Source organism: Schistocerca nitens, chromosome 6 (assembly GCF_023898315.1).
Source record: "Schistocerca nitens isolate TAMUIC-IGC-003100 chromosome 6, iqSchNite1.1, whole genome shotgun sequence".
Taxonomy (NCBI): Eukaryota; Metazoa; Arthropoda; class Insecta; order Orthoptera; family Acrididae; genus Schistocerca; species Schistocerca nitens.
The window spans coordinates 88177627-88196586 of record NC_064619.1 but is presented as its reverse complement, the minus strand read 5'-3'; positions in this window follow the sequence as shown (position 1 = coordinate 88196586).

Genomic DNA, 18960 nt, shown 5'->3' with positions numbered 1-18960 from the left:
TGGAAATCGTCCACTTCACCTTTAACATGTTGGCGTGCACAGTCTGGCGACACAAAACCCGAGTCCATTGTTTGAAATAACGGCGTAACACTCGGCCATTGTAGAGCTGTAAAGTTTAAGGTTAACTTGCTGGAGATGGCGAATCACTGTCCGTTAGTGGCAAAACAACCGTTGGCAGGGGATTGGAGTGGCCTGGTAGTAGTAGCAGCTAAGCCTCCAAATCCGTGCATAAAACGTTGGGTGAGGTAGCCATGGCGTCAAACACAAAACCTGGTAATTCCACACAGCCGACGCGGAAGACATAGAAACTTCGGGGTCACCAATATGGGGAACGGGAATACGGATAACTGTATACGCAACAAACTGTTCCAATAAATGTTCATTCATACATATATTTCAGCACAGAGAAAGATACACGTGTACACTGTACAAGGTACAAAGGCTGACTGGAACATTAACATGGCGGCTCGTCAGAGCAGTTAGAGTTCAAAGATCATGCTTTACGTGGTCGATGTGACCTATTGACGCCACAATTTCATTGCAACTATGCCACTAGTGCTTACAGATTACTTCAGTGAATATCCAGGAAACAGCCTGAAACCTATTACTTGTATCTTAAATTACACTTGTCAACATTTTAGCTTGTCTGGACTGGGAAAGTCATACTCACTACTTTCAAAGGAGCAAGGAAAGCATAACAAGAAATTTAAAGTTCCCTGTTTTAAATATTTTTCACAATCACAGTACATTCTATAAAGCATATTATTTTGTACTATTGTAACCATCATTTGTCACATCTGAGAGTCTAAATCTCCTCAAAATTCCATTTCTGTTAATTCTAATTCTGAAACCAATATTTCGAGGCACTGCTTATTGCAAAGTGGTAAATCTTTACTCTTGCGTGCCACGTGTGGTGATAATACAACAGGCGGCATATAGACGATGTTAGACCAAAATGGAAAAGGCTTTTCAAATATTGAAGTTCACACAAAAGTTCGCTTTAACAATTTCTGTAAATGTGTGATCATAGTATCTCGATATAACTCAGAGGTGCCTGTACACAACCATCTGACAGCTTGCATTACCGATTTGCATATTATTTTGCAGTCAATTTCATTACATAGCTAGCCGTTGGAGATGACACATTACTGGCAAAAGATTTCAAGTGAAAGAAGTAAAAGGCAGCTTTGGGCTTCTTTTTACAGGATGTTCAGAAACTGTCTTAAAAGCTCATTAGGGCTTGTCAAGAAAAAAGTGGATAAGTTGCACCATTTCCAAGATCTTTACCATTGAAGTTAACCAATCATTGGGTGCGCAAATTAAAGTGGACTGCCAGAAACAAGTAGTGCCAGTTCTCACAGCATAGATGATAGCGCAGGAGACTGCACCGCCTTTGGCTCGTGTTCAATTCTTACTACTGTCCAATGTCTAATTTTTGTATCATACTCTTAATCTGGGTTTAGAAAATCAAATGAACACATTTGATGACACTGTCTCCTGTCTCTGGCAGACCACTTGAATTTGCGTGCACAATGGCCGGATTCGCTAACTTCAACACCAATTGAGTCTGAAACAGTGTAACATACAGATCATTTTTTCTTAACAATTATTTCTCAGCATGACCTACATTGCAACATCCTTGCTTTTCAGACTGTTTCTGACCACCGTGCTTAAACCTGGGTGTCATCCAAACCAGACCAAACAATGGAATACTTGCCTCTAAAATGCTCATGTCCCTGCCTCAGTGATCAAAAAGTATCTTCTCTGCATATTAAATTAAAAATAATTTCTTCTTTTGTGATCATATCACCTCTGTAATTTTTCTTTCAGTAAATCTATATTTAAAGATGATTTCATTTAATTTTACTTTCATATCTATTTAATATGGCTGTTAGAATTTTTCAGTGGAATGTTGAGTGAGCTGTACACTCTGAACGGTCTCTTTTTGTTAGTTCTGTACTAGTGTAAAATTCAGTAGTTGCACAGTGATTTGGAACATCCTTTTATTCATGCTGCCTATAACAATTATGAAAAATTGCAATTTGTGCGGAAAGCACCGATTGGATTTAGTATTTCTTACATGCACCATTCCACACTATTCTATAAACAAATTATGAAATTTTAACAGTACTTAATATCTGTGTTGTAGAGATGTAGAATGCTTTGTCTGCTATGAGTATACACTTTAAGGCGTGCTCCATTTGTCCTTGAGGCTGGGTAGACAGAGCAGGGGAAAGTCTCTCTCTCTCTCTCTCTCTCTCTCTCTCTCTCTCTACACCTAGATCATCGCTGTTACCAAAAGTGCTTTTCAGTGGTCTTATTGTGATTCGTGCTTGAGATCATTTATTTGCATAATGTTGTAACTGTTGCTCTTAAAGCCCTTGCGTAGGTAGCTCATCTCATGGGTCATGTTGTCCGCATCAGGTATCACTCATGTATGATGTACCAATGTTCGTAACACAGTGCGCTTCTGTGCCACCAGCATGAATGTATGGCAGGGGCTTAGGAAACCAAATACTATACAATATTTTAAAATGTAAACAAATACTATTTTCAACACAAACTTGTGTATTTTTAAATGGACACCCCCTATTATTTCATATGCAATCAATAGCATGAAAAATTACAAAAATAATGGCATTGATTGCGTCAAATATGTCAATTACATCTGAGAAATTGTGAAGTGAAGTAGACGCTTGAAATAAATGAAGTGCACATCCTGAGACTCAAGCATGCACCTCACACTGCCAGTAATCATGATGTGATTGACATCTATGTCAGTGGAGTGATAACGTATGGTGTGGTATTGTATGACATATCTTTGGTCCATATTTCATTGATAGCACTCCTAAAGGGGGGCAGTTTAGCCCTTTCTTGAGCTGTACCGTACTTGAACCATTCCACCTCTTATAATGTGTCAAATAATGCGGTATCAGAATGACAGATGTCCTGCGCTTAATGTTTATTGTTGTGAAATGACAACTAGAGGTACAATTAGTGGTAACACGGTTTCACATTTCTAAACCTCATAAGTTCTGAAATATGTCTCTTGTAAAGGATAGCAATGGCATCACAGTTCCTGACGTAACGCATCGCATTTAGTACTGTACTCAGACCAAGGTTGTCTGCACTGGCGCCTGTATCCTGCTGTAAACATACCAATACCACCATGGCACGCTCTTCCTTCAGTGTACAAGTGTCTCCTTACCTGGCCTGCTGAACTGCTCTCATATTGTAATTTAATTCACATACATTGCCACATTAAAACCTGTTTACTTGTGGCTTGTTACATTTGCCGTCATCTAGTCAATATGCCGGTCTTCAGTAATAAAGAAAAACTAGATATTATTTTAATTTATGGTGAATGTCAGAGGTGCAACCGCAGCTGTGACACTGTATGCTGAACGCTACCCAGATCGGTGGTGTCTGTCACATTGAACCATTGGCAACATCTGCAACATACTCGTGGAAACAGAAAACAGTGGTCCCATAAAATGTCAATGTACAACGCCAGTGAGTGACAGTGGAAATGAAATTGCTATAGCACACAATCCTCAGGTGGATGTACAAGAAATTGCATGAGGGGTAGGAATAAGCCATAGAATCGTGCATCAGCATTGGTTTCATCCATTCCATATCGCACTGCACCAAGAAATGACTTTCTCAGAAATGACTTTGAATCCCAGATTGCATTCTGTCATTTTGCACTTCAGCAGTTTCAAGATATCCCAGGTTTCCTAAGCAATACGTTGTTTACGAATGAGGCTTCATTTACAAATCATGGTAATGTGAATCTGCAGAACATGCACTACTGGCCCATGCAAAATCCCCACTGGATTCACCAAGCTGCGCTCCGACGACAGTAGAGTGTCAATTTTTGGTGCAGTATCATTGCTAACTGTATTGTAGGTCCCAATTTTTACCGTGGAACTTTGAATGGACAGTGATATGCATCATTTCTTCAACACACACTAGCACTCGTCATGGAGGATCTAGGATTGAAAACTAGTCTATCAATGTGGTTCTAACATGATGGATGTCCCGCACACAATGCAAAAGTTGCCAAAGACATTCTAGATGCAACATTTCCAAATAGATGGATGGGGTTGGGATGTACTGTGCAATGGCCAGCACGGTCCCCCGACTTCATGCCATTAGACTTCGTTCTACGGGGCACAGTGAGAGACAGTGTATCAAGAACCGCAAACGACAGTAGAGGATGTGCAACATCATATTACTGTGGCGATTCGGCAGTATCTGTCCCAACTCTACAATATGTGTAACACTCTCTCATTACCCATCTGCAAATGTTGTATTGATGCAAATGGAGAGCACTTCCAACATACGTTGACGTGACGCTATTTCATTGGTCAAGACGTGGGTGTATTTTCTGTGCTGGATGTAGCACAACAACACAGTTTCTGCAGGCGACGGGGCACTAGTAAAAGTGTTTAGCAAAGTGAATTCAAGTGTGTTATCTCCAATTGTAGCTCTAGTTGTCATTTCGCTAGAACAGGCTCATCCAAGAATTGCGCCCAGCGGGCGCATGGCAGTGTAGTTCAGTGCCCCGTCCGCAACCGTGTGTTGCTAGTGTCGGCATAGCAGTGAGAGACAGCTGAGGAGCGAGTGGGACCCCATCGCACAGCACAGCACAGCACAGCACAGCACAGCACTGCTCTGCGCTGGACTGTCCCGTGGTCAGATCCAACGTAAGCAAAATAACAGAGGAAGCGCACCTCTGTAAAAAGAGATCCATGAGCGGTGAAACAAGCAAACAATTTACTGTTTAGGTAACAACTAGTGTTCATGTGGCAGAATTACTACGCATAGCTATAGAAAACAATATCCAAAACAAGAATTGAAGAATAACTTAGTAGTTTTCTGACCCACAGGTTGATTCTATTAGTACTGCACATGCACACCCGTCATATGTACCATAGCCGTCTTCTGAAAAATATGTTTCTTGAGGGGCTCCGGAAAGGCTCAAAATCATGAAAAGTTCAATTTTTACTTTTTGCGTTTTCTGAATCTGCAGACTATTACCTTTTAATAGATATATAATTTATTCAATTCCGAAGACTACAACTATTTTTAAATTTCTTTTGTAATGTGTTCTACATGGGCGTGACCCACTGTGGCACCGTTAAACTGCTGTCAAATGGTGTTATTATTAACGTCCGTGTTCATCAGGTACATTTTAGTGATGTGAGATAAAGTATGCGTTGTGGCTAACCTGTGATGGTTCAATATATATCGCTGGTGTGATTGTCGATTGTTTCATGTTTATTTACTCTGTCGTTATCTCGAAAATATTCGTAATTAATTCTGTTTCTTGAGTCTCTGTTTTGTTGAAGTATAATAATGAGTAAAAGTAAAGTTATCAGAAATCCTCTGAAGGCTTTTAAGAAAAGTAGAAATGTTGGAAAGCCAAAGGTATGTGTTATTACTGTAAACAATAAAGACGATGAAAATCCCCAACATAGCTTGTGTCCCAAAGAAGAAGACAGTTGGTGTAAATATAACAAAGGATTGCTAACTGGTGAAGTGTACACTCATAAGCATAGTCTGCCTCATGCAATAATGGAGGTGATAAAACCTATTTTCAGAGACTAAGCAGCACCTGAACTGTTGAAAAAGTGTATTCACTGAAAAACTCAAAACCCCAATGAAAGTGTAAATAGTGTTATATGGTCGAGAATCCCCAAGACTGTATTTGTTGGAATAGAAACACTTCACTTTGGTGTGTATGAAGCTGTTGCGACTTTCAATGATGGCAACATTGTAAGGTGCAAGGTATTTAGAAATATGGGAATGAAGATAGGTTCTAACATGGTACGAGCGATGCTTGCTTTAGACAAGGAACGCCTTCGGGCTGCAGACAGGGCTGTAAAGAGTCTAGAAATACAAGCAAGAGTAAACAGGAGGAGGAACAAGAGGAAGCTGGAGGAGGAGTTTGCAGAGGATGAAGATAATCCATCCTATGGACCTGGAATGCACTAAAAAGTTAATCCAATCTTTGTCGCTCGATTCCCAAAACTTTTATTTTCTCATACTAATTACATGTTTTCTAACGATCTTCCAAACATATTTGTTTCAAACTTTCAGTAAATGTTACACAGTACCTTCTGCATAATTTAACACAGCATTTCTCCAAAAAACTATATTTTTGAATATATAAATAAAAAATTGCAAAAAAAGATGTGAATTTTCATTACAATTGAAAAAAAAATCATCTTTAATAACCGAACTAAAATTTTGTAAAATCCCTGTGTTAAGTTGTAGCCCATATTCCAATAAATAATCTGTAAAAAGTTCAACTTCCTACCTCAAATACTTTGTGAGGAAAGATTTAATTTATAAGCGTTATTTTAACATTGCAAGTATAGGGCGTTCCGGAGCCCCTTAAATGAACTAGTCATAAATATTCTATTTTAGAAATAGTTTTATGTAAGGGATATAGAGTCTCATTCTTACAAGTAAATATTTTCTGTTGTACTTCATGCTACAGCTTTTTGTATCCCTTTTCAGAGTTTAGAAATAGGATGCTTAGTTTGCTTTTTTGTACGTAATAATTTTAACTGACCAAGTTTGAAAACTTATTAAAAACTAAAATTAAGGTTATAAAGCTCTTTAATTCTTACAGTCAACATCGTTAAAGAAGACAATTAACATTTTACACGTTTTTCTTTTTCGAGGAAACGATTTTGTCTAGGTTTGGTACAACATTCCGTGATACTGCTGACCTCAAAGAAATAGTCAAATTTTCATCGCCAAGTAATGAACGGTTCTTAGTTTTAGCAAGCTTTAAAAGAGAAAAAGCGCTCAAAAATATACGTGGAACCAAACACTGAGAGAACTTTGGCCGCGTGCTTGTGCAAAAGACGATATTTCTCTCGTGGAAGACAGCTGTAAAAGTCATCCAGACGTTTACACGTAAGAAAGCGGTCCTTCGGGCGGATATCGCATTGCAGCTCAATCAGCTCCAGTTAAAGCACTTATGAGACATCCTCTGCCCAAAGGGAAAACGGGCTAACAAACATATCTAAGGCCGATTGAAGCTCAGTTATCTCCAAAAAATTTGTTTTCAAACTGTCCTTGTAATTCGCAAATGATTTGAACATAATCTGAAAAATCCACATCTTCTTTAGCGCTGTCTAGTGCAGGAAAATGTCCACAATTTTTCTCGCGCAACTGTTTTTCCCACAAAATATTTTTTTTAAATGCTTGAATCATCTGCACTAAATCAACAACAGAGTGATTTTCGCCCTGGAGTGAAATGTTCAAAGTATTTAAATGACAAGTAAGGTCACTCATAAAAGCCAAATTCGCCACCCACTTAAGATCACAAAGTAATTCTTCCGGACGTCCTTTCATTTCCAAAAAAGGATTTATTTCGCCCCTCGAGAAAAACCAATGAAACACCTTTCCTCTGCTCAGCCATCTTACTTCGGCGTGGTCGGGGATGTCTGGGTATTCCGCTTCGATATAGGCCAGAAATTCTCTAAACTGGCGATGTGTGAGTCCATGCGATCGAAGATAATTAACCGTTAGAAGAACTGTGTCCATAACATTTTTTATGTTGACAACCTTCTGGTGTATCAGACAATGGGCTGCCACGAATAAGGAACTGCCAACTTCAGCCATTCTCGACCTGACGTAACTCAGAAATCCAGTGCGTATCCCTCGTTGGGCAGGGGCTTTATCCGTTGTTACAATGGTCAGGCGTTCCCATTTTAAACCCACTGACTCGAACGCGTTTTCCACAGCTAGAAAAATATCCAAACCGTGATTGTGTCTTTTAATGGTATAAGGTCGAGAAATTCTTCTGTGACACGCAGATTGTCGTCGACACCTCGATTGGATATGATGAGCTGAGATATTTCCGCAGTGTCCACGATAGCGATAGAAAATGAAGTTTGCCGTTGTCTCCATTAATTGCTGCTCCATATCTGAGGACATATCTTCGACTCGGCGAGCAACAGTTTGAAGCGAAAGAGCTAGTTTTTCATTTTTTTCCGTGAGGTCTGTTGGACAAATACAAGCCGCCGAGTCGACCAGGCAATCCTTGATGAGATTCCCAGCCGAAAAGGGTTTCCCTGCTTTCCCAATTCTCAGCAAGCATTTGTAACTTGCGCTCAAATTTTGCCCACCTGTTTACTGCTCCTACCACGGCAAAAAAGGAACATACAATTAATTTTGTACAATCCTGTTTTATAAAACACTCTTATCATTTTAACAATTAATTGTTTCATTCATTGAAATTCAAATAAAAAACTAACAAAAAATATTGATTTTGAGTGTGTTCTCCCGCAGTTCCACTGAAAAGTGGCCTTAGACGCTAGCAAGGACAGCAAAATGTGGTCATAAGATAATTTTATATCTGTTGAAATATTTGCGTTTTAATTAATTGAAAACATAGATCAAACAACAACATATGTTTTCCCATCCATAAAAACACAAATATACAAAAACGAAGAATGACTCTCAATGACACATTGCTGCCCGAGAGAGCGTTTGTGACGGCTTTTCAGAAAGTGACAAAAAATAACGCACCTGAAACTTTTTCTTATGTCTGTGCGACGCGATTTAATTCAACTCAAATATAAAAATTAACCGAAAAGTAATGTTCCTTGTTGTTGACAATCTGATATTCGACAACTGGCACATTGCTAAGTGACATATCACATTATAAAATATAGTTTTATTCATCGTCTTTATAAATAATGAGTCATACGATAGGAAAAACTTTACTGTAATGCTGCTTGAAATTTTCTTTCAGTTCTTCAAGCTTTGACTGGCGTTCCTCTTGCGACAAATTTTCGAACTGATATTTGTGACAGATATTAAAGTGCCATTCAATCGAGTAATTTTTTAAATACATGAGGTTCCGATGACATACTAAACATTTGGTATGATTTTTGACAGCAGTACAAAGGAAATTAATTTCCCACCCGGGTTTAAATTGTGCGGACGCACCGCTCTTCTTTCTTTTTGTCTGCTGCTGTTGACCATCCACCTCGATCCACTGCAGCCTTACGCCTGTAGCCTAAAGGCTTTGTGTCGCTTTTGAGGCTGCTGGCGCGGCGGTCTGTCGTCCTTACGAAGCGCGCGTACAGGGGCATGGCAAGGCGCGGCGGGCGGTCCGCACGGCCAACTGAGCGACACGGCTCGGCCCCTGTGACAACACAAATTCGCCCGGGGCGCTGGCTGCGGACGATCGCGGGTGCTGGCGCCCGAGGGGCACAGTTTGGACGAGCCTGCACTAGAATGAACATACATTTACAGTTTGAAAAGCGTAACTTTGCATTGGATGTGTTACTTGTTTATTTTTGTGGATTGTGCATACCTTCCCACTGTGTGAGCCCCTGACACAGGCAGCGTGAGATGCACGTGTAAGTCTCAGGACGTGCGTTTCATTTATTTCAAATATCAGCTTCGCTTCGCAATTTCTCAGGATGTAATTAACATATTGCGGTGCGACCAACGACATTATTTTTGCGATTTTCATGCTATTGATTGCGTATGAAATAATAGGGTATGTCCATATAAAAATACACAAGTTTGTGTTGAAAATAGTATTTGTTTACATTTTAAAATTTTGCATAGTATTTGGTTTCCTAAGCCCCTGTCGTATGTTCATGCTGTTGAAAACTGTTTCTGAATATCTATTGTTGTTCCAGAGATATTTGAGGTGGCAGTTAGGAGAGACACCATATATAAAACAAAGATGATGTGACTTACCAAACGGAAGCGCTGGCATGTCGATAGACACACAAACATACATACAAAATTCAAGCTTTCGCAACCAACGGTTGCTTCGTCAGGAAAGAGGGAAGGAGAGGGAAAGACGAAAGGATGTGGGTTTTAAGGGAGAGGGTAAGGAGTCATTCCAATTCTCCCTCTTTCTCCCCCTCTCCCCCCTCTTCGTCCTACCTGGATGCAGTTGCAATGTAACTTACATGTTGTATGTACATAAATATTTCAAAATGTTATCTAGGCTTAATTGTTTGGGTTATTACACACTTACTAAGTGGATGGAAGATGTTGGATAAACAAGAAGTTTTTGTCCGTCACAGCTGAATGTACAGAGATGCTAGCATTATGGCATCAGGTGTGGAAAAGTTCTCTATTATCACGCTTCAACAGGCCATGTGAAACATCAATTCTGCAGATTTATGCCAGGACCAGTTCAGCATTTCAAAACCAGGACCCAACTGATCCAACAGCAGTGGGGTTTCTGGCAGTATGCCATGTGTGTGGCGTGTGTACAGATGAGTCAAAGTCTAGTGAAGGCTCTGGTAGTGCATATTGGGTACAATGAAGCTAACAGTAACACCTATCATGTTGTCCTGCATGAGCAATCTGATATGAACGCAGCACGGTGCAGGACTGTGTGAGTAGGCAAGAAATCCAGTGCAGAGTGATGCGATGCGGCTACTATATCTTACATGTACAGCCCAGATGCAAGGTAGCCGATACCAATACTTGAGAAAATGGGTTTTCCAGTTTTCATTCTGTAAAAGATAGCGTATGTTGATGAGAGAAAGCGGCATCAACTGCTGGAGTCAGTTTTTCCGTAGAGATGCTTTTTCCCCTTAAAAAATTGAAAACCATTTGCAAGTTTTCTTCAATAAAGAATACTTCTCATTCAATTCTAAGGAAGGTAACTGGCACACAAAATTGTTTTATTTCCTACCTTATCATTTGGAATCACATCCTAATTATGAACTGTCTGCTTTTTTGATAGTACTCAGAGTTAGTGTGATACTTAAATTCTAAATAGGCTATTGCAAAAATTGGAAGGATTTACAGTGAAAAAACATTCGGTTCAGTTTAGGTGATAATTGTTGCATATGAAAGGCAGCTAACATATTAAAATTGTCTTAAAAATTGAAACAGAAGACATATCTCACTGCAGTATTATAAAATAAATAAAAATAAAATGGAATAAAATATTAATGATTAATTATTCTGTATGTATGATGATTGGTTGTAATTGGTATTTGCTTATCTGGAATGTGGACGTTTAATTATTCGGTATCAGACGCTTGACAATGGCTATTTGGAAAAGGCAATGTAACTCGTAGTTGACCGTGAAAGAAAACTGAAATAATCGGACTTCGTAATTAAATCGTTTCCAAAGACTGCTGCGGTAGGTACGGACTCATGATCTAATCTCAATATTACAATGATTTGCCAGCCATGCCAATACGTCGTACAGAGGTGATTGTCTACTAAACATAAAAAGTTACACAGTTAGTTAAATCAGATATATTCAATGAAATAGCCTACAGTTCATAATCCTACTTACCTTTATAAATATAAATTCATTACAGAATCGAGTGCCTAGTGTGGTTGCAACTCGCAGTATTCTTCTATAACATGAAAATATGGCGGTGTGCCAGACAATAAAATAAAATACGTGCTTCTCGCACCACTTCTACCTGAGCTCTCTCTCTCTTAAACAGACATAAGAGTAACGTAATTATTCTTTTGTCTTTATCAGCGACACAGCGCTGCAGTTGTGTGCCATAGGCTTTATTTATTAGTCACTGATTATTTATTTAATTAATATTTCGCGTTTCCGCGGAAACTCACGCTCGGCATGCAAATGTGCCTTTATATTGCCCCCTGAATTGCGAGGCGAAAGGACACACCTGCAGGCGAGCAATTCACCTAAAGGCACAAGAAAATCTAAGTTATCTACAACTATTCACATGACTTACATTACACACATTATACACATTATATACAAAATTTGAATGACGCAGGTGCGCCGTAAAAGTTCTTATGTTGGCAGATAGAGTGCGTGCATGCGCAGAAGCGTCTGTGTGACTCCGGCAGTGCCGTTATATCATACAGTTAGATCACGCGGCACAGTAATGCAGTTCATATTGTTCGTGTGCGCGCGTATCTTAGTCGTTGCACAAAGAAAATATTCAACCAAGATTACATATGAAGACTACATTCTATAACAGGTAACTTAGTTTTAAATTTACAATATTTGTTATATCACAATACAACTCAGATTGTTGAATGTTCTTAGTTACATAGTATTGTTTTGAAATACTTCAAAGAAAAATGTCCGTATGTTTCAGGTGCGTCGACCTATTCACATCGTGTCGTTATTACAGTTCATATTCATCTGCTGCACAATAATTTTTTTCACAGGTTAGTATCATCGTTGTATAACAACGTGATTAAAACATAAGCGTGTCCATTTCCATTTCCATTATAGTTGTTGTGATGCAGTTCGTTGTGACTAAAAAACATTGTTTATTACAGATCTGACGTGACCCGTTAGTAATTGGTCCTCGTGCAGTTTGTTTTTTACATTCCGTGGAAGCTTGGTTGCAGAACCTCGGACGGCACATAGCTGGCGTGGATCCTTGGACAGTCCAGGTAAGAGTGTCCGTCACATTTCGAGAACATTTCATTCCATGAAGTTCCAACCAAAATTCTTCCACCCGTCGTGTTGTTTTCTGGACAGGCACTTTGTGTCCGTTTAATCCAGTTAACATCTTGAAGTTAGGTACTGTAGTATTGTCACTAGACGATGCACGAATTATGCACTTCACATTTTCAGTTTTTTGCTGAATATAGCTCACCTAAATGTTCGTAATTATTAATCAAAGAAATGGTTCATCGCGTTTACATAGGTACGATGCATAATGAATGTCATTAACAGTTTCTTTCACCTAGGTTTCTGCGTAGTTGCAGAGTTAGTAATGTTCATTAATGTCCGTGAACAATGGTTCACTATGCAATGTCCTTTTGGCACTCGTTTTGTTCAAATTTCTTTTACATAGTAACAGTTACATTATACATCATTGAAAGAGAAGAAAAAAAAATATAAGTAATCATACATACACACGTCACATATTTCTTAGCATAAACATAATACAGTTGCACATAAACATGTTTACATCGTTATTACATAGCTATGGGTTAGTACATTGTGTCACATTTGATTACATGAATTGCAGATAATTACGTCCTCTTTAAGGGTTTTGCTGGGATTTTATCGATGTTTATTTTGTGATGTCATCTGAAATTAAGATAGGTTAGACACAACATTCATTACATCAGTAGGCAAGACCAGGCATTTTCACTACTCAATAAATATTCAAAATAGTAAGAGAGAAAATGTTTGATTCCTCGCGTTTTGTGCGTGTGTGTATAGTGTCTGTGTGGCCTTGACTACTGATAGATGCTTTTCGTGTTGAGAGATGTGCGTCTAATCTATTTCTCAAAGTAAAAGTTCGCTTCACAGATGACGTCTGTCGGTTCGTCAGGTGTCACACCAAGTCAGTGATACCCACAGTCACAAATGTTCCGTAAAAAAATTAATATATCATTCACTGCTACGTAAACATAAATTTTATTTTAATATTCCGTCTTCCAGGTGGTGGCGCGCGCTGAAAGAAGAGTTCTTCTGCCTTCAACTGTGTCACTGGAACCGCTGAAATGAAAATTTCTATACTACTTACTATCTGTGTTGTAGCAACAGAGTTTTTTGGAGTTGCTTAGCAATGTTTTGATGGATGTGACTTTGACATTATTCCGCATGAAATGCTCTAAGATCTCGGTCTGCGTATAGCCCAATAATTTTGTTAGTTCTACGATGTTGTAACAAATACGCACCAGGATGCGGTATGTTAACAATTATATAAGGTCCTTCATATAGCAGACGCCACTTAGCGTTGCGTCGTTTGAGTGCTACAGATTTATGATGAGTACGAAGTAGTACAAGCATTCCTACCTCGAATTTTTGTTTTCTTTTTATTATGTTTCTGTGATGTTTGTTTCGTATCTGTGCGTGATGTGTCAGCGTAGTCAAAACTTCTTTTATTTTCTGTTCAGGTGTGATTTCCTTGTCTGACAACTTAGGTAATGGTTCTATCCACTGATCGTTCTGTTTGCAATTGAACATGATCTCGTTAGGTGTGTAATTTGTATCGTAAATATTTAAGTTATTGTGTACGTCTTCGAAAAGACTTAGGTAGGACACCCAATTAGTATGTTTTGATGAAATATAGGTCCTCATGAATCGGTTTAATTCTCGGAAAAGTCTCTCAGTCGCGTTACATTGTGGAATAAACTTTGAAATCGATATACTTTTAATGTTATTGTCCTTCAAGAAATTTCTCCATTTGTACCCAGAGTAGTATGCTGCATTATCTGACAGAATTGCTTTTGGTTTTCCCACGTGCGTCAGGTAATCACTTGAGAATCTTCGTATTATAGCACTTGCAGTGGCGGATTTTAAAGCATAAAGTTTTACATGTTTAGAAAATATATCGTAAAAAGCCAAGATATATTTGACGCCTCCAGAGCTTGCTGGATGCGGTCCACTGATGTCAGTACACAGAATTTCCAGGGGTTTACTGGGTAAAATAGAATGTAAATCTGTCTTTGTGGATAAATTCTGAGGTTTTGATTTTTGACATATGACACATGTTTTTAGTTCCCTGTAAATTTTCCTTCTCATATTGCTAAAATAGCAGTATGTGCTGAGCTTTGCTAAACACTTCTTCGTCCCATAATGACCCCAAACTAAGTGTGTGTGCCAAATTAGATTACGTTCAGACTCTTTGGGAATGCATACACACCAGTTAGTAGCATTTGAATGTCGGCGATAAAATAACACATCATTGTGTAACTTGTAATACTTAGTCAAAGGATGATTGTGTTTTTCTACCAGTAATGTTATTATCTTATACCAGTGAGGATCAGATTTTTGTAATTTAGCCATGTTTCTGCACATATCAATATAATATTGGTGATACTGCTTGTCTTGCATTAAGAGAATCCTGTAGTCATTTATATTTTCTAAGTCACTGTTGGTTTCATTCATACCTTGTGGAAGTCTAGACAAAGCGTCGGCAATGGTGTTGTCCTTACCTTTTATGTACTTAATTTCAAAAGAGTAGTTCTGAAGTGTAACTGCCCATCGTGATAGTCTAGGATGTACAAGTTCACAAGTTAACAAAAATGTCAGGGCCTGGTGGTCGGTATAAATTACTGTATGTTTTCCAAATAAATAATAATTGAATTTCTTGAATGCCCATACTATGGAAAGTGTTTCTAACTCAGTAGTGGAGTATGTACGCTCACATTCAGATAGAGTACGACTCGCAAACCCAATAATTCTTATCTGTTCCTTATCTTTATTCTTTACAACTTGAAATAAGCAACATCCCAAACCAGTACGTGAAGCGTCACAAGTCGTACAAAAATCTAAATTGAAATCTGGATGGCTCAATAAGTTTGCATTCACTAAAGCATGTTTAATTGTATTAAAGTCATTCTGGCACTGTTGCGACCAGATCTAAACTTGATTCTTTCTGAGTAGATTTAGCAGATGTTTACTGTTCAAAAGTGGTTGTGGCAAAAAACGTCTGAAAAATGAACATAGCCCAAGGAATGATTTTAACTGCTTTTTAGTTCGAGGACTAGGAAAGTTTCTGATAGCATCTAATTTACTGGGATCAGGACGTATGCCCTGTGAATTAATGATATGTCCTAAATATTTTATCTCACTGCAACCAAACTTTGATTTTCTAAGATTGGCTGTGACTCCAGCTTGTGCAAATTTTTCTAAAATTCTTTGAAGTGTGTCAAGGTGTTCATTCCAAGACTGTGTAGCTATCAGTATATCATCAACATAGTGTGTGACTGTCTCAACTAAACCATCGCCAAGCACGGTATCCAGGGCTGTAATGAATACCCCAGAACTGACATTCAGTCCGAAAGGTAGAACACAAAACTGATAGGTTCGCCCCCCGAACATAAATGCAGTATATTTCCGAGAATCAGGAGTGATACTCACCTGCCAAAATGAATTAGCGAGATCTATTGTGGAAAAATACTTTGCATCTAGAAATTTCTGTAATTGCTCTTCTAAATTTTCGGGTTTTGTGTGAACTGGTAAAATTATTTCATTAATTGCTCGTGTGTCTAACACTAACCTAATGCTTCCATTTGATTTTTTGACAACAAGTAGAGGACTACAGTAAGGTGAGGTGGATGGTTCAATGACCTTCCAGTCTAACATTTGTTTTAATTCTTGCCACACAGCAGGTCGTTGAGATAACGGTACGTTATATGTCTTGTGGTAGAAGATCTTGTGAGGCTTAACTTCAATCTTGTACACATACGTGTTGATAACACCTATTCGTTTGGCAAAAACTTGTAAATATTTGGATAACACTTCCTGTAGTTTTATACGTTCATGTGCACTGAGAGCTGTAGCTTCATTTATCTTATGATCAAGCAATGTTTTCAAGTCCATTAGCTCTGTGTCAAATGAGTGTGTGCGCGTGTCTTGAATGTCATTGTCAAGTACTAACTGAACCTTGTACCCTGTACAGTGTTTGTCATGCTTTAGAGTTCTCCTGTCCAAATCAATAATAATTACACTGCCTTTATCATTTAAAATACATTTACCTTTGGAGAAGTCTATAATGCAGTCCTTCTCGCTCATAATATCTATTCCTAATATGCAATTTGTCACAAGGTTTTGTACAACCAGGAATGGCCATTGTACGGTTCCATTACCTATTTTAATGTTTACAAAAACTTGCTTCGTAACCCTACATGACTTATTACCTAGTGCAGCAGTTATTTTACAGTTTTGGGCAGGAAACTCAGGCACAGGTTCCAATTCACACATCTTTTTATAGAAATTAAAAGACAAAACGCTCACAGCTGCACCTGTATCTAGAATAATAGTAGTTGGAATCCCACCTACTACACCAGTGGTAGATGCTAAAACAATTTCATTTGTGTTTGAACGACATTGTGTACTGTCTTGTAAAAGTTCATCTGATATATTGTTATTGTGGTTGTATCTTATAAATAAAACAGGTAATTTTTGTTTAGAATTATTCGGCATATCATTATTCTGATGTTCAACTGTGGTGCCAAATAACTGATTAACATTGAAGTCGCCCCCCAAGAATTCCTCAGCCACGACCTGGGGCATAGAAGTGACTGTTTCTAGTTTGTTGGATTAGCATTTGTACTAGGTACTGACACAGATTGAGGTTGTGTGTCAGGTGTCATTTCTATTATATTCACATTCGGATATTGCCTATTGTGATCTCCAAACTTTTGCGGTTGTTGTTGCTGTTGCGCATTATAACTTACCTGTCGGTCATAAGGTATGCTTCAATTTTGTCCTGGTGGCTGCTGTGGTAAAGCAGTGTTTGAATGAAAGTACTGATCGTTACGAGTCCAGCCTTGACGCTGTCTTGGCTCGTAGTTATTATTATTATTTCTGTTTCTGTTTGTGTTTTTGTTGTTGCCTATGTATCCGTTGTTACCGTTGTAGTTATTACCGCGGTGCCTTTTGTATGGATTGCCGCATGAAGTGTTATTACTGTTGTAACTATTGTTTGTATTGGAATACGCGTGTTGATTTTGATTTCCGTATTGAGACGGCATGTGAGTTTGCTGTTTTTGTTGTACCGCGTATCCAACTGTGGGCGCGCCAGAATTGAGTTGGCAAGCCTGCATGTTTTGCATTCCACTAGTGTAAACATTGTGGCTGCTGTTTTGCCGCGCGAAGCGCTGATCTTCAAGTAACATGTCAACCGAATCTAAAGCTGTTAGAAAATAATCTGAATCGTCATCCGGGATATGTAGGAGTTTTTCTTTAATGTTGAAAGGCAATTTGGCCTTCAACGCACGGAGTATATCGCGTGTTGCGACTGGTTCGTCTAAAAAGTGTCCCATGTTCAAGTATTTTTCAAAATATCGGCGTAAGTTGCCATTTTTACTGTTAAAAGTTTCAGGTTCTAGAATTTGTCTTCTGAGTCGCTCCTGGACGGATTGCGACCAGAATTTGTTCAGAAAAGCACGCTCAAACTCACTGTACGTGGTACATACGTCAGCTTGACTGTATGCCCAGACAGCTGCATTGCCTTGGATGTAACCGACAATATATGAAATCTTTTTCCGGTCACTCCAAGTGCGTGGAAATGCGTTACTAAAAGATTTAAGAAAAATCACCGGATGAATGGTTCGTTTTTCTGGGATAAAAATCTGAAATTGCCTGTGTTTCATTAAGCTTTCTTCTTCCTTCGCATTGTGATATGGATTTGTTCCACTGTAATTACTGCAATGTTCAGCTGGCGAGTAATTACAATAATGTTGCTGTGGTTTACCATGATAATAGCTTGTGTTTGTGTTTGTACATCGTGGTATGTGTTGTAGTCGTGGTGTGTTTTGTTCTTGTGCGTTTGTCGTGTGCGGTATGTGTGTGTCATACTCGAATGTATATTGGTTCCTGAACTGTACATTTTGACTGATATTTTCGTTACATTCAGACTGTGGTCGATCGGTGAATTGTGTCATTGGTCCAGTGACGGATTGTACTGCGTCACTGATCAGCTGTTTGTTATTAGTAATGTATTGCGCTACGGAGTCGTGCACAATTGTTGGTAAATTTTCACGTAGGCATCTATCAAAATGTTTGTCTTTGTTCACTACCCAATCATGAAATTCTTTATTAATGTTTTGAAAATGAGCTGTAGCATCAGATTGTAAGATGTCAGTCAGGTGTTGTTCAACATTGTCAAATTTATTCTGTACGTCAGTAATTCGTTTTCCAAGGTTGTCGTGTACTGAAGGATATGTTTGAATTTGTTCAGTAAGAACTTCACACGTGACATTAAGATTTTTTACTTGTGTCTGTAAAAGTGCTACGTCAGTTGTAGTCTTTTCTTGTGTCGTATTAAGCTGGGAAAATTTAGTACTGAGTTCAGTCATCTGTTTGGTCAGTGTGGCGTCTATAAGTTCCACACGTTTACATAAAGTGTCATTACTCGTCTTGAGTGCTATGAGGTCAGATTTAATTTCGTCATTTTGTGTCTGTAAGGTTGGCATGTTTTCGGCGTTCTGTTTCATTATCATTTGTAACATGTCGGCAATGTTTACTGTTTGCAACGTCTGTGC